The sequence below is a fragment of the Mytilus trossulus genome, chromosome 10 (assembly GCF_036588685.1).
Source record: "Mytilus trossulus isolate FHL-02 chromosome 10, PNRI_Mtr1.1.1.hap1, whole genome shotgun sequence".
In the NCBI taxonomy this organism is placed as follows: Eukaryota; Metazoa; Mollusca; class Bivalvia; order Mytilida; family Mytilidae; genus Mytilus; species Mytilus trossulus.
The window spans coordinates 28,956,098-28,969,588 of record NC_086382.1 but is presented as its reverse complement, the minus strand read 5'-3'; the positions used below and the strand labels follow the sequence as shown (position 1 = coordinate 28,969,588).

At 31.0% G+C, this 13,491-nt stretch overlaps 1 long non-coding RNA gene across 1 annotated transcript; it reads left to right on the top strand.

The window, feature by feature from the left end:
- The first annotated feature begins 1,471 nt into the window (after nucleotides 1–1,471).
- LOC134686144 (uncharacterized) lies at nucleotides 1,472–5,296 on the top strand. Its single transcript, XR_010101552.1, has 4 exons — nucleotides 1,472–1,506; nucleotides 2,312–2,347; nucleotides 4,351–4,413; nucleotides 4,840–5,296. It is a non-coding gene; the product is annotated as an uncharacterized LOC134686144 (long non-coding RNA).
- Nucleotides 5,297–13,491: the final 8,195 nt, after the last annotated feature.

Sequence of the window (13,491 nt, the reverse complement as noted above, 5' to 3'; positions counted from 1 at the left end):
GGTTTTAACATAGCACATGTTGGCAAAACATTCCAAGACCAATATTTAAAAAAAAGAAGCGAAACATATTACTACTATCATCTATAAATATTTCTTATACCAGATATCCTTCATTAGTAGTATACTGATGATCTAGAATAAAAAGTGTAGAATACAACACCAATATCAAAATTGAAAGAGTAGCTTCGAGTATATATAAATATTACTGATAAATATGATTAGTGAAAAAATGAAGCAATATTTTTAGATTTCACGAAACCAATCTATAAATGTTTTATAAATTAAAAACCAAACCACGCTTGTATGTTTCTATATTAACCAGTTCATTGCATTATGTATAAAACTGTCCATAAATTAATAAAAGCAAGGTAATTCAAAAACAGACTCACAGGGCATTCGTACAGAGCCATTATTGATAAACAAGGGTTTCACAAATATACAAGGCAATTATGTACTAGGACCATTATCAAAAAAATATGCCATTATCACTAATCAGAGCTATTACGGATACCCATTTGATTTCAGTTTCAATACATTTTTGGGGAATAATAATAAGAAATTGAAAGCTAAGGATCATAACTTAAACTGTATCTATTTTAACCCAGTTGTCAAAAAAAAAAATACTCCATCATTCTGGATTTAAAATCCCAAAATCCCAAAATCAAATTAATCGATAGACATTCATGGATGATATGAGCTTGCACAATTCTAAAATTTCAAATGCGAAAGTTGATTTATTATAACATACACTAAGAAGATTAACATTCCTTTTGAATAGTATAATTCAAAATTTTCAAAGTTACAAGGGTTAACAATTACTACAGAGGTTGCGTAATTACACTTCCAAAACGAATAGCACTGTTCAATTGTGATTGATTTTTAAACTACAAAGACGCCGAAGAATAAGTTATTTTAACAGAGTGTGCGTACTTTTAACGTGGTTCGGTTTTTAACTTATATAACATAAAAGACTAGTTGAATTAGATCAGAATAGATTGCTATGCTTTGTTTCACATGGTGAGTATATCATACCATATTCCAATCACCAATTTCCCTTTAATAGCAAGTAATAAATACATTGAATAAACGTGTATAAACTTGAAAAAACGACACACCATTTCATATGATTAGATATTCAAACCATTTTTTGCCTTTTATTCCAAACTTTAAGACTCCGTTAATTCAACATTTATAAACAAATATCAATTTTTATAACATAATTTTTCCTATTAGAATAACCATTTAAGGATCAAAGTCTTAATTTATTTGTTGTAATATAAAGCATCATCAGTTATGCATAAGGTAAACACATATATACATCCAATTGATATCGTTTATTACAGTATCATATCTTAATTTCGTGTATTGTTTTGAACCTAAATCAGGCCGTTAGTATTATCTTTCAAATAGTTTAACAATTGTCATTTCGGGGCCTTTTATATATAAATGCTAACATACTATTTTTTTTGTAGGAAGGTAGAGCTAGTCGAGTTTGACTCAATAAAGGTAAAATTAATCTTATTTTAAAAAAATATTTGTTTATTGAAAAATATAAATACTTACAGATGATAACATGTTTGTATATTAGCTTTTAAATAGTGTTGCTTTCTTTAAAATAAACCATCAGTGAAAAATGTCACAGCGGATATAAAAATGTTTCAAAGGACTTTTAGTTAAGTAACATCTGTGTTTTACGTCAATTTTGAACACTATATAAATTGCATATTGTTGTGGGTGCGTTTGTAGTGCAATATTAATGTGTTGAATTAGAGTTGGTATTATGATTTCTGAAATACGAAAATAAATATGTCACTACGGTACTAGCAATACAACATACTACAAAGCAAATTTTATTCATTTCATTTTAATATTCTATATTGCATCAATGCTTCAATGTAACTAGAATATCGCACAGGAAGATAACAGATACAAACCAATTCTGTTGATACATTTTTTTTTCACAAAAAAGAATCGACGTTTTAAACCAAACATGTCATCTCATCAATCTCAAAGCATGGTTTATCGTATCAATGAAATTCACAAAAATGAAATAGAGCACAAAGAAACTATGAAGGGTATATAATGCTTAGATAGAAGGTGAATTTTAAAATGTCAATTAAAAATATCTTTATTTAAGAATAAAAAACCAGTTCATTCAATTTATTTGTATGAAAACAGACGTAAAGTTATGTTTGTAGATTTAAACTGACAAAAATAGTTCATAATCTTGACATCAACGACAACCTAATTAGAATTAAACAACATAATTGCCTTTCATATTTATCAATTACTCTTTCAATTTATGCTATAGAGACAACTCGATAGAGATGACAGTCGAAATCAAGAGGTTTGTGGAACTATTTTTTTAAAATACTAGCAGTAATAAATAAGTTCAAATATGATTTTAAACAAAATGTTAGAGAAACAATTACTTGTTGTGAATACAGAATAGAAAGGTAAACAGTTATCAAAGGTACCATGGTTATAATTTAATACGCCAGACGCGCGTTTCGTCTACATAAGACTAATCAGTGACGCTCATATAAAAAATTATCAATCCAAAACAAGTACAAAGTTGAATATATAGAGCAATCTGCATCTCTGTTTCCTTCTTTCAGTGGCAAGTAGTTCATACATGTTAATGACGAGATCAAATTAACAGTAAATACATTTAGGTCGTGTAAATCTAAAAGGACATTGGAAAACGAAGGTACATTGGATGTATTCAGAAATGTATCATCGCAACTAGCCACCTTAGTAAACGGGCTCCTCACAGAATTGTTGCATGGGAACTAAACGTGCAAAGATTATGACAATATCTCCATACGAAGCATCAAAGTTATCGTAGGGGATTAATAAAGAAATCCATAGAGCAAAAAAAGTATATAGGTCGCCGTGCTCGTTTTCGATATATTAGCCATTGAAATTTTGGCGGGAAAATATTCTCTCCTGACTTTCCATAGCTTTATCATTGACAAGTTAAAGTCCTCAAAAACTATTAAAAAGTAATTAAAATTTTAAAAGACTTCAACAGATAGCTAAAATCTATACATGTAAAAGAATTATAAAAAGAAAAATAGGGGTCACCGGGTAAAATTTGTTAATGCATTCCAATGGATAAAAACAGAAGATTCCGAAAATCTGACAAAAGTTCCAAAATATGACAAGCCAGCTCCCTTAATTTAAAGCAATTATTAATATATACAAATATATTTACTGAAATGATATAACTACAAATGAGGAAGATGGGATGTGATTGCAAAAGGGACAGCTATATACCAGAGACTAAACTTGCGTAGATAAGAACAATTCTATGAGGGCGTACTGCCCATTCCGCGTAGCAAGCTTCAAAGGAGTGCATTACTTAATACAGTTGCCGGATGATAGTAGGATTGTGCAATTCATTGACTTCTTTATTAATCACCATATGAGAACTAATTAACTGTTCATTTATGGAAAAAAATAACAAGAATAAATACCAGAAAACATTTTGATAAAACAGAAAAGTATGATGGATTGAAAAACCACAATACAAGTGCATTGAAAGAGTAATCAGAAATATAATGTCGTACCAAAATAATGCTCAAAGTTACTTGCTTTATTATTATATCCCGCTTTTAAAACGTGGGGTTGACTGTTCTACGCTGTCCGTCTGTCCATCCGTTAGTTCATTCGTCAATCAGTCCAAGGAACATTTTGCGTCTCATCTTCTTCAGGTTCTACATAAGAAGGATTTCTAATATTTGGCTTCAGGGTTTATAGAAGTCACTTATACCAAGTGATGCGTTTTCAGATTCATCACTCAACAACTTCCTGTTTATCGAACACTTGTATCATTTAACACATGATTGCTAAGATGATCCTACATTTTTCTCAGGAACTACAACTTCCACTTTGCCGCATACTTTTAGCGGACCGGGGTATCATTAGTGAGCAGGATTCACAGATATATTTGTGTTTTTTTTTTATTAAGCTGCTATTACGAATTAAACACAGAAATAATACTTCAAACACATCAAAGTTATGATTTATTTTTCAGTATCCATTTACTAAAATCAAATTCGAAGTTAATCACCTTCCCCACTAAATATAATACGGCGTTGCATTCAGATTGATGTTATTGTACATTATCATACACTAAACCTTTTATGAAGGAAAAATTATCTTGGAGATATTCATAAAAAAAAATGGTGGCTTCACAAATGTCAAATATCTAGTACAATGCATTACCAGTCAGGAATATATTAGTTCATATCGTTGGTTGATATTGTCTAACGTTTTATTTTGTCACTTTTTACGGAACTCATGTTGTATCAATTTGGAATAAGGTATTCTTATACATCTTTTCAGATAATGAACAGACTGAAAATCATAGAAGACAGTCTTGAAGATTTAAAAACAATAAAAGAAATGGTTTGTAGTTTAATTCATTTCTGTAGTATTTTAATGCATGCAAAGTTTACCTTTGATTTCATTTCAGACGAATCGTTATTGAAAAGAACACTGTCCCTTTTTTAAAAAAAATACTGAACTATTTCTAATTGTTTTCAAAAGTATGACTTATACTACTGTTTGATATATAAATATGTTTATATATGATAAGAAATTCAAGAAAAAAACAAATTAAGAATTGTAGATTAATATGAATGTTTAATATCTATAGTTATCAAAGGTACCAGGCTTATAATCTAATACGCCAGACCCGCGTTTCGTCCACATAAGACTCACCAGTGACACTCAGATCAAAATAGTTATAAAGCCAAAGAAGTACAAAGTTGAAGAGCGTAATATCTTTAACATTTCTACTAAGTGTAAATATTCAATATTTTGTTTTTTTAGGTAACAAGCATACTTGCTTCCGGCAACAGTGTTTGAAAACAGAATACAGCAAATGAAATGTGTTGTCGAAATGTATGAACATTTGTTTTAACGCAAAGTTGCGTAAGACGGTCAGATTTAAGATACTCATATTCATTACAAGATTCAAGATACTTATATTAATTACTAGATTTAAGATACTTGTATTCATTACTAGATTTAAGATACTTATATTCATTACTAGATTTAAGATAATTATATTCCTTACTTCAAATTAACCTCCGCCAGCCATGAGAAGAACAACTAAACAAACATATTGACGAATTGATATTTCTGAATAGGTACATGTATATTCCTCCTTTAGACCTTTTTGATTTTCTTTCATAAATCCATTCTAGTTAGCAATAAGAAATATACCATTTTACAATTTAAAGCATCTTTGCTACTTCTCCATTTTTAATCGGGAATGACACTAAGGTTTATTCAGATGTATTACTGAATTCGTTTTATTTTAATTATCTTGTTATCATATTTTTTTAAATAAAAGATGAACTTTAAAATGTGAATCTGAAGCAAATTCAATCAGCGTTTTATAACGGAAAACCACTAAATGCACATTTGTCGACATGAATTGTTAAATACTGATATGTTCACAGGTCTTGTCAGGAGACAACCAGTCATCAGGTCCATGGAAGATTCCTGTTCTTGTTCTTAGCACCTATTGAAAACAGATCTTCGTCTGAAATACTAGTAATTATGTTCACTTTCATTATTCCAAACATATCACACTTATTTGCAATGCAGTCAAAATGTTTTCTCAATTATATTCATGATCAGCTTGGACTTCACGAATCAATATGTATTAGAATGAATTTTCAACGTGATTTATGATTTGTGTTTGAAGACCGTTGAAGTCTTCAGATCAAGAAAGGAATCATCATGCCGCAGTTTTATTATTGATGCATTCATTTGTGACATTCGAAAACTATTTTTTTGGAAAGACCTATTTCCTAATTGTTTTACGGAGTTCTGTAAATATTCAAATGATTGAAGATACCGATCACAGATGACCCATAATGCTTAAATCACTTTTTATAAGGAATACACAAACATTTTCGTAATTTCATACTTGGTATATGGATTTATTTTTGTAAAGATTAAATAATATAGCCAAACAAAGTTAAAATACTCATTTATATCATTATCAATGTTACCTGTGACGTCACTTTTGTACGTCTATCAAACATTGCGTGGTTCGGCTGTACTGCTTTTGTGTGCTGACCAAGGTTGTTTTACGTGTTTGGTTTTCTTCTGTGTTGACATGTTTATATGGAAATGTTTATGGATTTACTGTTTGCAAAAATATGAATTATTCTAAATTCTAAGGATTTTGTTTTATCCCAGGTAGATAACCATAGCCATATGTATCCTGAATGATTTTTTTTTCTCATTTATTTGTATTGTAGTCCTGTCGTGTGACGTGAAATATGACCTTTAACATAGCCATTAAAGTGGGAGGTTTGCTAGCCACAAACCTTGGTTTAACCCACAATTTGTTTTTCTTAAAATGTCCTGTACCAAGTGAGGAAAATGGCAATTGTTATCTTATATCACTTGAGTATTTCTGTTGTTTCGTTGTTTTCCTCTTATATTTGATGACTTTTCCTCAGTTTCAGTTTGTTACCTGGATTTGTTTTCTCTTAATAGATTTATGCATTTTGAACAGTTGTATACTACTGTTGCATTTATTTTGAACTTGATTTTAATCTACATTTTTCACTTTTTGATATTTTTCGATCGACTAAATGCAGGTAATTAATTTATCTGACATTGTTTTTAATTGATTGGAGCCATATTCGTATGAACTATGATTAGTCCTTTTGTTTATTTTGGATCACACACTTGTATTTCAAGATTTCAAGATATTTCTCATTAAAGTTTTATCAATAAAATATCTCCTTTCCAAAACAATGCAAACAATTGTTATGATATTTTAATATAGCGGTTGTTTTTATTTTGCATTTAACAATGATTGAAGACACATACTAGTATTTAAAAACAGAATCCAAAGCATAGCGATATTTAACCAGGCTTGAATATGGTTTTAATCAGAAAATAAATTGATATTATATATGATTTTGTCTTTTTTATGACTTTTAACAATTAACGTTGTTTTTTTTATATATGCCATATTGTGCTTCTTTGTTACATATTTGTTTTTAATGATTTAGATTATAACGCAATGTTGACTCAATGTTGACTGTTGTATTTCTAACATTTTTTACCTATTATGTCTGTTTGTTTTTATCACGCATCGTTGTCAATATATCAGAATTTGACTGTCATACAAGTGAGAAATTTAGCTTGCTATACCACCAGGTTCAATATACCATTTTCAACATAAGAAAAGTGCCTGTACCAATTCAGGAATTTGACAGTTGTTATCCATTCGTTTGATGTGTTTGACCTTTTGATTTCGCCTTTTCATTAAAGACTTTCCATTTTGAACGTTAAGAGTACAAATAATCCATAAAAGCCACTTATCAAATTTATTCCTGTAAAAGTCTGTTTACTAGGTACTTTACAAGCACATATACAGCATCAATAGGATTGTACACTTAGTCTTTATCAAACACGTTGGCACTACATGGGATAAATACAATGTGTAGTTAAAATCGCATATCGAAAAACACAGCATTAGTCATTTTGAAATAGTTGAGAAGGCTTTTTGTAGATAATTGATTTTCGTGAATTTGAAGATCTTTGAATTTAACAAACTTTTTTTTTCATTTGCGTTACGCTCATAGTATCTGAGATATATTTATTTTGTTTATGATGATGAAGGATATATGTGTATTGACTCTAAACTGCATTTATTTTTTCTTAAAATGTGTGGTCTTTTTTTTTAAACGACAGTGTCTCCTTATGCTTTTATTTAAAATCAAATCTCATATTTTGACAAATAACAGATTAGAGTTGGAAATTCCTGTCAGATCGGGAGATGGAGACAGAAATATGTTTTGTAAGATTATTTTAGTTAGATAGATCTCTTTTTATGCATATTTGTAATACTGTAAGAAGAAACTACAGCGCTATTATACCTATTTGAGACATTTAGACATATTTTTTTTTTATTCTACATGACTTTTTTGTTCTCTTTTTTTCTTCAAATAACACTGTCGTCTTTTTTCTTTGTTTTATTCAATGATTTTGATATACATTGTATTGTTTGTACATTTTAGCATTCAAATAGAGTTTCTTTATCTTAAAGGTTTATTCAAAATCATGTACATGACTTAGTATGATATTAAAGAAATGTTTATGACTTCATTAATTAATTTATGTTACTGACACACTATTTTGTCTTGTTTAACTTATACTATTACAATAATACGCCATTTAACCAAGAAGTTACTAGACATAAGTGTAAAAAGAAATAATAATAGCAGCACCTCAGATTGTTCTGTGGCATATGAGAAAGACTTTAAAACTTTGAACCCCATATTTACGTTTGCTTCGTTCTTCGTTAATGGGGGGTGTTGAAATCAAACAGTTGGCTCATCTTATACGTTATCGAGTTATTGCAAAAACTGACAAATTGAACAAAATAATGTTTAATTCATCACAGCAATGCTTTGACTTGAAATTATATAAACAGTAAATGAAAACGAGCAGAGCAGGAGCACTGTCATAACAGCGAAGTTTAATCCAAAAATTTATGATGAAATATATGATTTTTCATTTCCTTCTACAACTTACACGTTGACGTTCCTTGTCGCCAACTTATGGTGTTTATATATTTCTTCCTGTACGATTCGGTCGTGTAAGTAACAACGTGTTTGGTTTTAACGAAAAAAACATCAGTATTACTCAAAAATCATAAAACCAGGGTTTTCGATATTACAAACTAGTCAAATCATTAACTTAATTTTATCATTGTCGTTTTGCAACGATACTTTTATGATCTATTCTGACATTGGACTTCTTTTGAACTGAGTTTTATTGTTCGGAATGCTGCAGTATATTTGTTTATTCTACATTAGCTAGACATGTTAAAAACCACGTCATGTTGCTTATAAGTCTTGTTTATTTCTTATCTTTTAGTTCATTTATATGTATTGAGTTTAGTGTGGAGACCATTTCTTTCTTTGAACTAGTACACATTACGCTTATGTGCTAGCCGATGTTTGCCTCCAGGTGCGGGATTGCTCGCTGAGTTGAAGAGCCATGGGTGGTCTTCGGTGTGTTTCTGCTCTAAGGTCGGGCTGGATCGTCTTTGACACATTTCCCGTTTCAATTTCCAACTTGATCATATTGCAAGAAAAAGTTTGAATTAAATTTCTTCACCAAATGGATATGTAATTAAAAAACATATCTATTATATACCTATTCATAAAATTGACACTAATTGTCAGAGTTCACTTAAATGCTCATATGCTTTATAGAGTAATAACAAAGAAGAAATAATGGGCATTTGTACTTATACGTATAGAAGCAATAATGGATTTATTATTGACAAACTGGTCAGCTCTACTGGAAGATGGTTTATTTCTCTGTAAAAAAAACCTGAGCTAAATGTCTTATTCTATGCCTGTTAATATTATAAAAAAATTTTGAAGATGTGCTATTATTAAGTATTAGACTGGTTTCAGACGCTGTAATACTCGCTGCAGTGAGAAAACCCCACACCTTATAGTGGGCTTAATAAAAACAAATCATGATAACAGGTAAAACAATTTCAAATTAAAAAAACCCAGACTAACTGGTACTGAAAAACAAAAAAATAGTTCACCTAATTGTAAGCTTCTGACATGAAAAAGACATATATAAATGTTGCAGGTTCAAACATGTTTATGCGCGCTCCAACTAAAACAGAGGCGAAAGATACCAGCGGGATATTCAAACTCTAAGTAGAAAGTAAACTAACATCACCATGGTTAAAAAAAGACAAACAGAAAGACAATAGTACACAAAACACAACAGAAAACTTAAGACTGAAGAACACGAACCGTACATAAAAGTGGTTTTGGTCTCAGGTGTTTTGGGTGGGTAAGCAGATACTGCTCCACATGTGTCACTCGTCATGTTAGTCGTATTAGGACAAACCCGGCAATAAGTAATATTCGGTACATGTAGGTCATATTTATTAAATGGGACGGGATTGTACATATTGTAGTTAAGACAATAGTAACATTTATGTATCATCTGTGAAATGAATATACCATAACGATCTACCAACTAGTGATGGCGTCTGTAAATTTTACAAACGGATGATTTCAAATTCTCCAGTTGAAATTCTAGGTTTAAATTCTTCGTTGTGAGTATCAACCCTCTATCTAGGAAAGCATTGTAGGAATGGCAAGCTCGTGCATATCGTATCAACCGATAAATATATACTATTGCATCGAACTAAACACAATTATTTTTCAAACAACAGTTGTTGGCATGACATGGGTTATGTTCTTCTCATATATTTTATGATAGTTTGATACAAAACCCTTAACGGGAGAGATTTTGCCTGATATTCATATGTTGAAGACATAATTTTTCAATCAGTTAAATTGAGGTCTTTAGATGGCATGTCAGTTAACTGTTAGAAGTCTGTTGTTATTTATGTATAATTGTCATTTTGTTTATTTTCTTTTGTTACATCTTCTGACATCGTACTTGGACTTCTCTGGAACTGATTTTTAATGTGCGTATTGTTATGCATTTACTTTTCTACTTTGGCTAGATGTATAGGGGGTGGATTCAGATATCATAATCATGTTTAACCCCGCCGCAATGTTGCGCCTGTCCCAAGTCAGGACTCTCGGGCCTATATTAGCCGTGTATGATTCTTAATTTAAGTTTCTTATGTATAATTCGGAGTTAAGTAAGACGTCCATGATCACTGAACTAGTATTCATATTTTAAGGGGCCAGCTGAAGGACGCCTCCGGGTGGGGGAGTTTCTCGCTTCATTGAATACTCATTGGTGGCTTTCGGCTGTTGTCTGCTCTATGGTCGGCTTGTTGTCACTTTGACACATTTCCCATATCCGTTCTCAATTTTACGTATGGAGACTCTGCTTGAATATTGCTTGATAGAATTGGAAAGTGCAAAATGTACCCGCTAAAATCATCTCTTTTGTCGTTAAATATTGTTTTCAACTAAGCATCATTGTACCTAAACCTGGAACAGTGATGTTATAGCAGAAAAAACCATTCTGCCTCTTGGATCTATTTGAAGATAAAAACGAGAAGATAAGAAAGTCTCTATCTCAAACCAAATAAATTGGAAGTTAAAAAAATGAACAAAACCCGTAACGCATATTCAGCTAGCAAACGCCCCGAAATAACAATTGTAAAATAATTGAAATGAGAAAACTAAAGACCTGGTTAATGTCCAAAGCATGAAAAAAACATTCTGCCTCTTGGATCTATTTGAAGATAAAAACGAGAAGATAAGAAAGTCTCTATCTCAAACCAAATAAATTGGAAGTTAAAAAAATGAACAAAACCCGTAACGCATATTCAGCTAGCAAACGCCCCGAAATAACAATTGTAAAATAATTGAAATGAGAAAACTAAAGACCTGATTAATGTCCAAAGCATGAACAACTAGCCAGTGTTTCAGAAATTCTAATGACTGAACTTGACAACTATTTGTTTTTTGAGTTTATTTGTGCATTATTTGTATCTGCTGATGGTTGTTTATTGCAAAGGATTAAACATATGAAGTTTAAATACACAATCATAGAGTTTCATACCGAAAAAAGCACGCTATTCAAAATATCTAGGTTACAAATATATCATACAGTATTCAACATGTTCGACGATACACTCGACCTCGGAGTACACGTCAAACAATGTCACTATATATATTTTTTATTTTTCATTCCTCGTTCGATTGGAAAATATGCACATGCACTTATAAAAGGATATAGCATCTTTCAAAAGGAAACAATAAGGAAGTTTTTGTAGTTATTAAACAGCTAGTATATATTTTAAACACACTCTGTGTAATCAAGTAAACACAAAGATTACTTCTTCTATATTGTAATATTTAAATGATTGACGTTTTTGGTTTGAAGAATGTTTCAGACGGATAAGACATAAAAATAAGACTTAAATAAGCAACAGGTAGTATAAGGTGTATAATTCGAAAAAAATCTTAAATAATGCTGCTTTTAACTAAGAATTTGAGAAATCACTAGCATGATGCAAAGACTATATTCGTATTTCACATTGGAAAAAGAGTTGAAAACATTTATTCGCGTGCGTTCTTTATTTTAATATACTATTGTTTATGTTTCACTTCAGAATAAAACTATTTCGCTGATGAAATAGAAAAGACTTCAATCGTAACCACACTCAATTATCTAGAGGACAACTACTCACAAAGCTTAACAAACTTACCACTTAACATTTCTACATTAATTCCAACCATGTCAGCTGACCTGGTTAAAAATGAATATAATGAATTTGTGAGAAGGTTTTCCTACTTTTCAATTTTGGTGATTTTAATTTTAATTGGGACGGTTGGAAATATTCCTACAATACTGGTGAACTTGCGAGTGAGCGATCTGAAAGACCGGTTCCATGTTCGAACATAAACTATCTGGCTCTCTGTTGTCGACTTAACTACATGTGTTATAGTAGTGCCTTTCTAAACTTTTGATATTCGCTACAGCTATTCCATATCATCGACTGTTGCTTGTAAAATATTTCGATACATTCCTCATATAACAGTTGTATCGTCATGGTTGATATTAACCGCTAAAGGCCATAAAAGATATAAGAGTATCTACGGTATATTGTTAAATATAAAGTCAAGAGAACTTAAAAATAATTGTAAGGAAACCAAGTTGGTAAAACGTAAGTCTACTTTTTTCAATATAATCTAGTTTGTTCTCTGATTGTCATATTTACTACAGTGCTATCTACTCCGACATTGTTCATGCTTGGTATTGAACCGGTTTCGCTTAATAATGGAACTTTTTTGGGAAACTGAATGCACAAAGCACAAACAGTATATAGGTACACTGACTGCTGCATTATATGTAGCGGTAACTGGTTCTTTCGGAACATTGTGCTTTGCTTATTGTTCTTATTGCTATGGAAAGATATTATATCTTATTTATAAACAATCTAAGATAGAAAAAACAAGACGTGAAAACAGTATTCATCTAAGAGCTAAAGTTCACAAAGCACAACAAACCCCTAGCTACAGAATGAGGAAACCACACTACAAAGTCACAGTTAGTCTTATTGTCGCAACTGGGGTCTCACTCCTTGGTTTAGTTCTATTTTCGATTGGATCAGCATTTGCCGAAACGTTTGATTCAGCGCTAAAACGTGCTGTCATAACTGGTGTACTGAAGCGCGCATGTTTTATGAATAATACATTCAATCCCGTCATATATTTTATTTGTGACAACAAATTCAGACATGCTTGCAAGCTGTATATGAAATAAACCTTGCCAAACAAAACAAAACAAAGGCGTGAACAAATTGAAACTTCTAAAACAACACCTATTTTCATTTTTTCAGTATCTAAATTATTTGGTGAGTTATTTTCTTCATTACATTGACAATGTATTTTTATGGAAATAAAGTTAAAAATGCAACAATAGTTTTCTTACGATTTCACATGTTGCGTTGTTGCAGCTGCAACATCTTGTGAAGTCTTG